Source organism: Perognathus longimembris, chromosome 22 (assembly GCF_023159225.1).
Source record: "Perognathus longimembris pacificus isolate PPM17 chromosome 22, ASM2315922v1, whole genome shotgun sequence".
Taxonomy (NCBI): domain Eukaryota; kingdom Metazoa; phylum Chordata; class Mammalia; order Rodentia; family Heteromyidae; genus Perognathus; species Perognathus longimembris.
The window spans coordinates 25,600,912-25,609,958 of NC_063182.1; the positions used below are offsets into that span (position 1 = coordinate 25,600,912).

Here is a 9,047-nt window from a genome sequence, read left to right on the forward strand (position 1 = left end):
TTGATTGGGTAAGAATTCACTGAGGGAAGTGCAGACCGGGTCATCTGGAAAGCAATTTGATAAGGGCAGGAAGGTAAGAGGTCAGCCCTGGAAATGGCAGCGAGAGAAGAGGAAACGTCTTAGGGGCCAACGGTATGGCTCCAAGTATGACTTAGTAAGGAAGCTAGAGGTAAGACATCCACTATGCTTTGGGTCATGTCTTCAAAGCACCTAAGGAAGATGAATGCTGGTGGCTCACACTTGTAATTCTAGGGGCAGATTTGTAACTCAGGAGGCTGAGAGCTGAAGATGTAGCTAGCTGGGACAGGAAACCCTGTGAGACTTATCACCAGCTTATCACCCCAAAAGCAAGAAGTAGAGTTGTGCTTCAAGTGGTAGAGCTCAACCCTTGAGCAAAACCGAAGTTCAGGGACAACACCCAGGCCTGGTTCACAAGAGAACCATATGCATGTGCATGAGAGTACATGTGCACGTGCGCGTGTGCACACACACACACACACAGATAAATGTACATACAATACCCACTGTACCAAAGTCAGGGGTAAAACCATGGGGAAGAAAAACAAAAGAAAAAGGCATAATTTTATATGGTACGTTAAAAACAACAACAAAGATAAACCACTTATTTCCAAATCTTGTAGTTCATTTTGCTTAACTAGGGGTAGGGGAACACCAAAATGGAGAGACAAAGGGTAAAAGGTGAACGATGCAAGAGCAATACTTATAAGACAATATACTGTTAATCAATTGTACAACTTGGGGGAGGGTGGGGAAGGGGAAAGATGGGAGAAAAACAGAGGAGGAGGTAGCAAGTAATAAGAAATGTACTCATTGCTTTACATATGAAACTATAACTCCTCTGTTTATTACTTTGACAATAAATAAATTAATTAAAAAAAAAACACAGAGTCACAGAAGCACAAACCTGAGTTTACAGTCATATCTGACAAGTTAGACCAATCATCCTTGGTCTATCTGCTAGCTCAACTCCCAACAGAGGTTTCACGTCCACAGCTAGAAAGATGAGCTATGAAAAAGCCAACAAGTCTGCTTCCCCAACAAGCTTCCAGGCCTGATGTGGACCTGAGCAGGGGGAAGGGGAAATGGTAGGATAATTTTGATTTGGAGTTTGAATATTAAAATAACCAGACAGAAAGGACTGTTTGGTTATGACTTGGGAGTGACTGGGAGAGCTATAGGATTGGGAGAGTTTTTCATCCAGGGACAGGGAAAAATGCAGGAAAGCAGCAGACTCAAAGTTGGGAGCAAGGGAAAGTAAGTGGTTTCTGTTTGCCTATACTAATCCCTGTTCTTCACTGGCATAACATGCTTGTGCTAGTAAGTAAACATGCTCTCTAGTAAGTAAGCTGTCCTCTTAAAAAATCAAAGAGAGAAGTAGTAGTGGTGGGCTCCTGTTTAGAAAGGACACCAAAGATGAGCTTTTGGGAAACCGTATTGAAATGAGTTGAATGAACAAGATGCATGTATGCAAAGTGTTTGGTGAGAGTTACTGAAAGGGGTATCTTTATTGGCTAGACAGAAGGAATGACTAGTAAATAAAAGCAGTACATGAAAACAGCATCCAGTAAGTATCTGGTTAGTTGCAGCCAAAAATACTTTCATTCTTTATATTAGATGCTGAGATAAATCCTATGTTTTATACATAGGATAAATTCATCCTCCAATGAGGCACGGGATTTAACTGATCAACCAATTTAAAAGAAGATAAAATCTACTGGCTACAGAGAGCAAAAGAAATGCTCCGCCTTCTGCCTCAAGCTTCTGATTGCCTCAGGTAACGATTCTCCTCTTCAGAGTGTTTCCGTGATCAGTAGCCTGTCTTCCTGTGCTGAGTACCTTTTATGGAGAGTGGACAGCAGTGAAGAAGCACAGAGTGCCTCTGGCATCCCACAAGGGAGGGATGGACAACCTCATCATTTGTTCTTGGGTCCTGTTTGTATTTAAGGCTTAGAAAAGACAACTTGCTGGAAACCTGCCATCCAATCGAATAGAAGTAAAGATAGCAACAGCTCTGTCAGTAGGAACAAACGTAGCTGCTTGCATGGACACGTGGGCTAAAGACACAGGCTTGCTTTTACTGCCGAAAGTTAGCTCACTCAGCAAATGAGGAGTGAAAGATGGACTAGTGGCCGCGCACAGGCAGTGGGGGGAGGCTGGGCAGGGATTTGAACTCATCCACGGAATGCCTATATCCAACGAAGAAAGAGGCAGACGGTGACCTTCTCAGCACCTGTGTGAGTGGCACTTTCCCAGGCCTTGCTGGGTTTCCATCTGGCATTGGGTCTCCACAAGAGAATGGAGAATCCCAGGGCAGAGAGCACTGCACTGTGGACTCGGTGGTCTGCCAGGAGTGGGGGGTTGTCTGATGGCTGCTGCCCTCCAGGAACTCCGGGTGGTTAGGAGACAGAATCGGTCTATCTTATAGTCACATAAGGCCAGGGGGGTGGAAACAGGTAAAAGATGTTTCCTGTGAATACCAGGAAAAGAGAGCACAACAAAAGTTATCCAAGGTTTTCCTAACTCGGCCTTTTAACTTTCGTTCTTTGTCTTCCTGAGAACATAGACTCAACAGAGAAACTGGCAAGTACAGGGTAACACTATTTTAATTTTAAAGAATAGTTGGTATAGAAGGGAATTCTGCATGTCACGGGGAAAGAGTTTGTGCTTTCTTTTCAATTATTCCTTGGTAGGGAGCAGCAATTTGCCTTTTAGAACCTGTGTCCTTCAGAGGGGTGCTGAGGGGCAGCGCTGCCATCAGGCATGAGGAAAGCACCCTTTCAGGGATATGTAAAAGACAGGGTAAAGGATTTTTTACCTAAGAATTTCAAGTTTTAAAAATAATTTCGAATTGGAATGCCTTGTAACTGGTTACACTTGCCAGCACCACCCATCCATGATCAGACCTTGACCTTCGCTCCTTTGTACTCCTGAGTTTACAAATATAAATAATGTACCAAACATTTCACAAATCAGTCTTCAGCTGCTACTGGGATCCTTGCTGAGCATTTGAGTCACTGGTGGAACCCCGGCCTTATCACCTTCATGCTGGAGATCTGGGAGCCTGTACACGTTCCTGCTGTGGAAGGTAAGGGTTATGTTAGACTGACTGACAGGTACAACCTTCCTCACAAAGCCAGATGTTTTAAAGGACCAAGATCAGTGGCTACTTGCACTTTCTGCCCCTGGCTCTCAGGACTGAATTGCTTTGTCCACACAGTCCCAGACAGTGTACTTCTAGCTTCTTGAGGCTGTGACAGGCTGGCAGGGCCGGCTGCTCTTCCAGGATGGGATGAGACCTCACAAAGATAGGAAACAGGACAGTTGGGCAGCAGAATAGGGGACCTTCATTTTTTTTTTCTTGCATTGAGCCTCAGAAATGGTCAGAGGTGAATCCCTCTCATCTGAACTTGGGTTATGGCTTGGCTCCTCTGTTTTGTTTTTCCCCGTTTGGCTGTACTGGTGTTTATACTCAGGATCTTGAATTTAGTAAGCGGCCATTCTAGCATTTGAGCCATACTTTCAGTGCTGGCCTTTTGCAGGTTATTTTTTAGATAGGTTCTCAAGAGCTTTTCTGTTGGTATTGGCCTCAAACCTTGAGGCTTCTACTCTTAGCCTCTCAAGTAGTTCAGATTATAGGGATGAGCCTCTGATGCTTGGCTATGACATTTTGAAGATTTTTTTTCCTTATCAAGTATGTATAAGACTTTCTTTCTTATCAATTGTAAAGATCAAATTAGGTTACTGTATAAACACAATTGTATTCAGCAGTGTAGACAATAAACACCTGTGTCAATCTTGCCTAGTTTCAGGGTAAACTAGAAATGTCTGCTACAGGTATCATCAAATAAAAATGCATGAGCTGGGACTATGACCTAGTGGTAGAGTGCTTGCCTTGCATACGTGAAGCCCTGGGTTCAGTTCCTCAGCACCACATATATAGAAAAGTGCAGAAGTGGTGCTGTGGCTCATGTGGTAGAGTGGTAGCTTTGAGCAAAAGGATGCCAGGGACAGTGCTCAGGCTCTGAGTTCAAACCCCAGGACTGGCAAAAGAGAGAGAGAGAGAGAAGAATTGCATGAGTAATGTGCACATGTAGTACTACAGGCACACAGGCCCCCCCTCCCTTTTTTTTGCAACCTGTAGGGCCAGGTATTTTCAGAACTTTTAGAAATCTGAGTATATCAAACTATATCATAAGCCATACATTATATTATATTATTTGGAAAGCTTGAGGCAGAGATTCAGTGTATTTTATTTGAGATTGTTAGATACATTTATATTTCCACAACAAAGCCTATTGAATGTATATATTTAACAAGTAAAGACTGTAAATAACTTCCTATTGATTCTAGTCAGATATTTCTTTTAGCAGTGGGGTTTGAACTCAGGGCCATGTACTTACTAGGCAGATACTCTATCATTTGAGCCATGCCCACAGCCCTTTTCAGTTTAGGTAGTCTTCTTTCTTTTTAAAAATTATCTTTAATGAGGGACAAGGTAACAAACAGTACAAGAAATGTATCCAATGCCTAACGTATGATACTGTAACCTCTCTGTACATTAGTTTTATAATAAAAACTAAAATAAATAAATAAATAAATAAAAATTATCTTTAAGCAGTTGTACAAAAATGGTGCCATAACAAAGCAGTTTATGAATACAATACATCTGGATCAGTGTCACTCCCTTCAACAGTCTTAACCCTTTTGACCCACCCCTTCCCTTACTATTCTTAATTTTGTATATACAATAAATTTGTCAGTGCATCCTCTTCATTTGTCCTACCCCTTGCAGGTACCTATTTTATGGTGTTGATTTTGTTGGGCTTTGACCTAGTCTTTCTAAAAGATTATACTACTTGAGCTCCCCATAGAGTCTATTCTACCTCAGTTAATTTATTTGTGTCCATTTGCACACGTCCCATCCCAACATGTTTACTCCTAGATTTATAGGTACATTCCATCTACCACAAATAAAGGAAACTTATTTTGCTTAATATAGTTTTTCCAAGTCTTTCCATTTCCTCATGAGTACAATATAATTATTTCTAATAAATGAGTAAAATTCCACTGTGTATATATACCACAGTTTCTCAATCCATTTGTCTATTAAGGGATATCTGGACTGATTCTATATCTTAGCTATGGTGAACAGTGCTGTGTTGGGGTTCAGCTTTGGCCTTGAGGGGGAAGGGCAATGGAGAGCACTCCCTAGACACCGCCCTTCCCCCAGCCCTGGGGGAATGCGGAAGCAGGCCACAATTCTCTGGGTCCGGAACCAGAAGAACTGGCTTTGCAACCAGCCCCCCAACTTTCTCAACAGCCCATGTGCCCCCCAGTCTCGCAGGCTTTCCCCCTGGGGTGGTGCTAAGCAAGTGACGTTAGCTCATGAGGGGGTCCTATGACAAGCTCGCCAGCCTATCGCCAGCTCTCTGACCGACCACCCCTTCTCTCGTCACCCCCTACTATATCAACTGCTAGCCCCTCCCTTATTAAATCAGATTTGCTCTTGAAGCGTCTCAGAGATCCGTGGTGCCTGGCTTTCTTCACGGGAGGAAGGAGGGAGGATAAGCGATCTTGTACGGCCCCGTGCACCTGAGGTCTTTCCTGAGCCCCCCACTCCACTCTGGCCTTACCTGCGGGTTGGGTGACCAGGGGAGAGGGTGAGAAAGGGAGCGATTAGAGTAGAGTAGAGCCTGAACCCCCGCGCCAGGGGAGGCAACCCGAGCCCGGCAGTGCTGCATTGAACATCATTGTGCTGATGGCTTTACTGTGTCCTCAGTGTAAGACCTGAAACCATTATAGCAAGGGGTAGAAGAAACACTAGGGCTCCAGGGCACAGGTCAAAACTTTTAAAGTAAAAATTGAGAAACATAAGTCAAAGAAAGTATTGATCAATGGGGATTACATCAAATTCTGCATGACTAACAAGCTAAATAGATCATAGGATGGGAGAAGATATTTTTTTAACAGCTATACATCCGACAATGGCCTAATATCCGATAGAATGTACTTAGAGCTCAAAAAATTAAATCCTCAAAAATAAAACCCTTAAAGAAACAACAAGCCAATTAATAAATGAGCTAGTGACTTAAGGAGAGATTTTTCTGAATAAGAAGTAAACATGATCAATAGACACATGAAGAAATGCTCAACATCTCTGGCCACAAAGGAAATGCATATCAGAACAACGCTGCAATTCCACCTAACCCCAGTTAGAAAGACCATTATTAAGAAAAAAGTATTATTAAGAAATTAAGTATGCTGGTGAGGATGTAGTCAAAAGGGAATTCTAATACACTGTTGGTGGAAATGTAAGCTTGCTCAACCATTCTGGAAAGCACTATGGAGGTTCCTCAAAAGTTTAAACAGAACTACTCTGTTATCTAGCAATTCCACTCCATCAAATATTTTCATATAGCATCTTGTGGTGGTTTTTTTTGTTGTTGTTGTTTTGTTTTGTTTTTGTTTTTTGGTCTGGGCTGCCTTTACACCATGATTCTCCTACAAATGCTTCCCATGTAGCTAGGATTACATGTATATACTTGCCTTGTTCTTAGAGACAGTCTTGCTAACTTTTGTGACCAAGTTGACTTGACCCCAATTTACAATCCTTCCATCTCTGCATCACAGTATTAAAAAGAAAATTAACAGTTTTAGATGAATAGAAAAAAATGCAGTTTCCATCTATTCTATATAGATTTTTCCTATTAACATCTTAAATTTAATATGTGTATTTATTCTAATAACCAACCCACATCTATTAACTGAAGTCAATAGTAAATTTCTCTAATTTTTACCTGATCTTCCTTTTTTTTTTTTTTTTTTTTGCCAGTCCTGGGCCTTGGACTCAGGGCCTGAGCACTGTCCCTGGCTTCTTTTTGCTCAAGGCTAGCACTCTGCCACTTGAGCCACAGCGCCACTTCTGGCCATTTTCTATATATGTGGTGCTGGGGAACCAAACCCTGGGCTTCATGTATAGGAGGCAAGCACTCTTGCCACTAGGCCATATTCCCTGTCCCTGATCTTCATTCTTATGGTTTCCTCCAGGATACTCCGTTATATTTAGTTGTCACATTGTTACAGTGACATTGGCTATTATGTTTTCTCAAACATTTCTTGTTTTTTGTTTTTTGTTTGGTTTTTTTTTTGGCCAGTCCTGGGCTTGGACTCAGGGCCTGAGCACTGTCCCTGGCTTCTTTTTGCTCAAGGCTAGCACTCTGCCACTTGAGCCACAGTGCCACTTCTGGACATTTTCTATATATGTGGTGCTGGGGAATTGAACCCAGGGCCTCATGTATAGGAGGCAAGCACTCTTGCCACTAGGCCATGTCCCCAGTCCCACATTTCTTGTTTTTGATGTCCTAGACAATTTGAGGAATGCTGTTCAGGTAATTCACAGAATGTCTCTCAAATGAGGTATGTCTGATGTTCTTTTCCCTTGTGCCTAGACTGTAAGTATGAAATTTCTAGACTGGAAGACAACAAGGGTGAGCACATAGGAAGTGAATAAGCTATGGCTATTACATGGGTAATTGTAACTCACTGGCTCAGTGGTACCTGTCAGCTTTCTCCACTATAACGTTCTCTTTTTCTCCTTCTTCATAGTGAAGATTTTGGGGTCACTGTGCATGCCACATTTTGATCAGTAGGCAGTTAGGTTGTACCCTGTAGAAGATTGGGGTTCTTCAGGGGCAATCCAGATCTACCTCTCCTTCCTATGGACCACATTTTGTTGGAAAATCAAATAAGAAATCTTTTTGTATTCTTTCAGGATTTTGGTGCTTTGGATAAAGGATTATGGATCAGAACCAGCATAGTTATCTATTTATCTATCTATTATCTATCCATCCATCCATCCATCATCTATCATCTGTCATTTGCTGGTGAAAGAAGAGACAGAGTGACCATTCTTTATAAAGAAAATGACAGAGGACCAGTAGGAAAACATAAAGAAGTCTGGAAAGTATTTCTCCTCCCAGAGTTCCCGATGGTCCCCACCTTGCCCATGGGTTGGTTTCTTTCATATCTTCTTAACAAATTCAGCTTGGAGGGAAATGTAAGAAAGGTGGTATTGGATGAAACAATTGAAGAGTATCAGCTTAAAAAAAATGTCAGGTTTTCACTTTTCCTGCATTTTAAAGTACACGTTTTCATAAACTTTTGAATTTTAGTGCTGAGGCTTGAACTCAGGGCTTTGTAGTTTCTAGGATTGTGTTACATATCCACTCTTTTTTTGTTCTGGCTATATCTTATTTTTGCGTGGCTGGCCTGGACTGCAATCCTCCTCATTATGCTAGTTCCTATAGCTACTATCCTTACAACAAGTATGTCCCATTGTGCCTAACTCTTGGTTGAGACAGGGTCATAGAAACTTTTTGTTGAGGGGGCAGTTTGGCCTCAAACCATCATCTTCCTGGTCATTACCTATCAAGTAGTTAGGAATACAGGCATGAGCCACAGGAGCCAGACTCATAGAACCGCTGAAAAATGACATTGATATTCAGCATGGAGGGAAGTATACGCGTAGGAATTTAGGCACTCCACGTCTAGGACTTTCCTCATCTCTTCCCACTCTACTCTCCTATGCCCTGCTGTCCTCTGTGAGGCCCTCCTGACCCCTGGGTAGCTCTGTTTGTCACGCGTTTCGTGCCCAGACCTTTTCTCTTCATTTCTTCTCTCCCTACTTCCTCCCAACTGCATGAGACTCTCAGAAGTTTCATTATTCAATCTAGCCCCTCTGTGGTTTCTCTATGACTTCTACAACTTGCTGCTCTCTAGGGAAAATATTTCAAATGTCTAGCACTCTGCCCTAGACTTCTGGCTGAACTTTTGCCAGACAATGTTGTTCAGGTGGAAAAGGACCAAGGAGAAGCCAAGTTGAATAGGAAGCCCCATTAAAGCCACAGAAGGCAATCACTTCATAAGAAAACAGTGCTATATAGTATTGATACATTGTTGCTTAAATTATGCTGAAGCCTACCATCCAATGATATTCTGGGCTCAGGAATTGCCAGGTCTGGGCAACC

General features: G+C 42.3%; 1 long non-coding RNA gene across 1 annotated transcript; it reads left to right on the forward strand.

The window, feature by feature from the left end:
* The first annotated feature begins 3,019 nt into the window (after positions 1 to 3,019).
* Positions 3,020 to 7,991, forward strand: LOC125340086. The gene is made up of 2 exons (XR_007208680.1): positions 3,020 to 3,106; positions 7,793 to 7,991. It is a non-coding gene; the product is annotated as an uncharacterized LOC125340086 (long non-coding RNA).
* Positions 7,992 to 9,047: the final 1,056 nt, after the last annotated feature.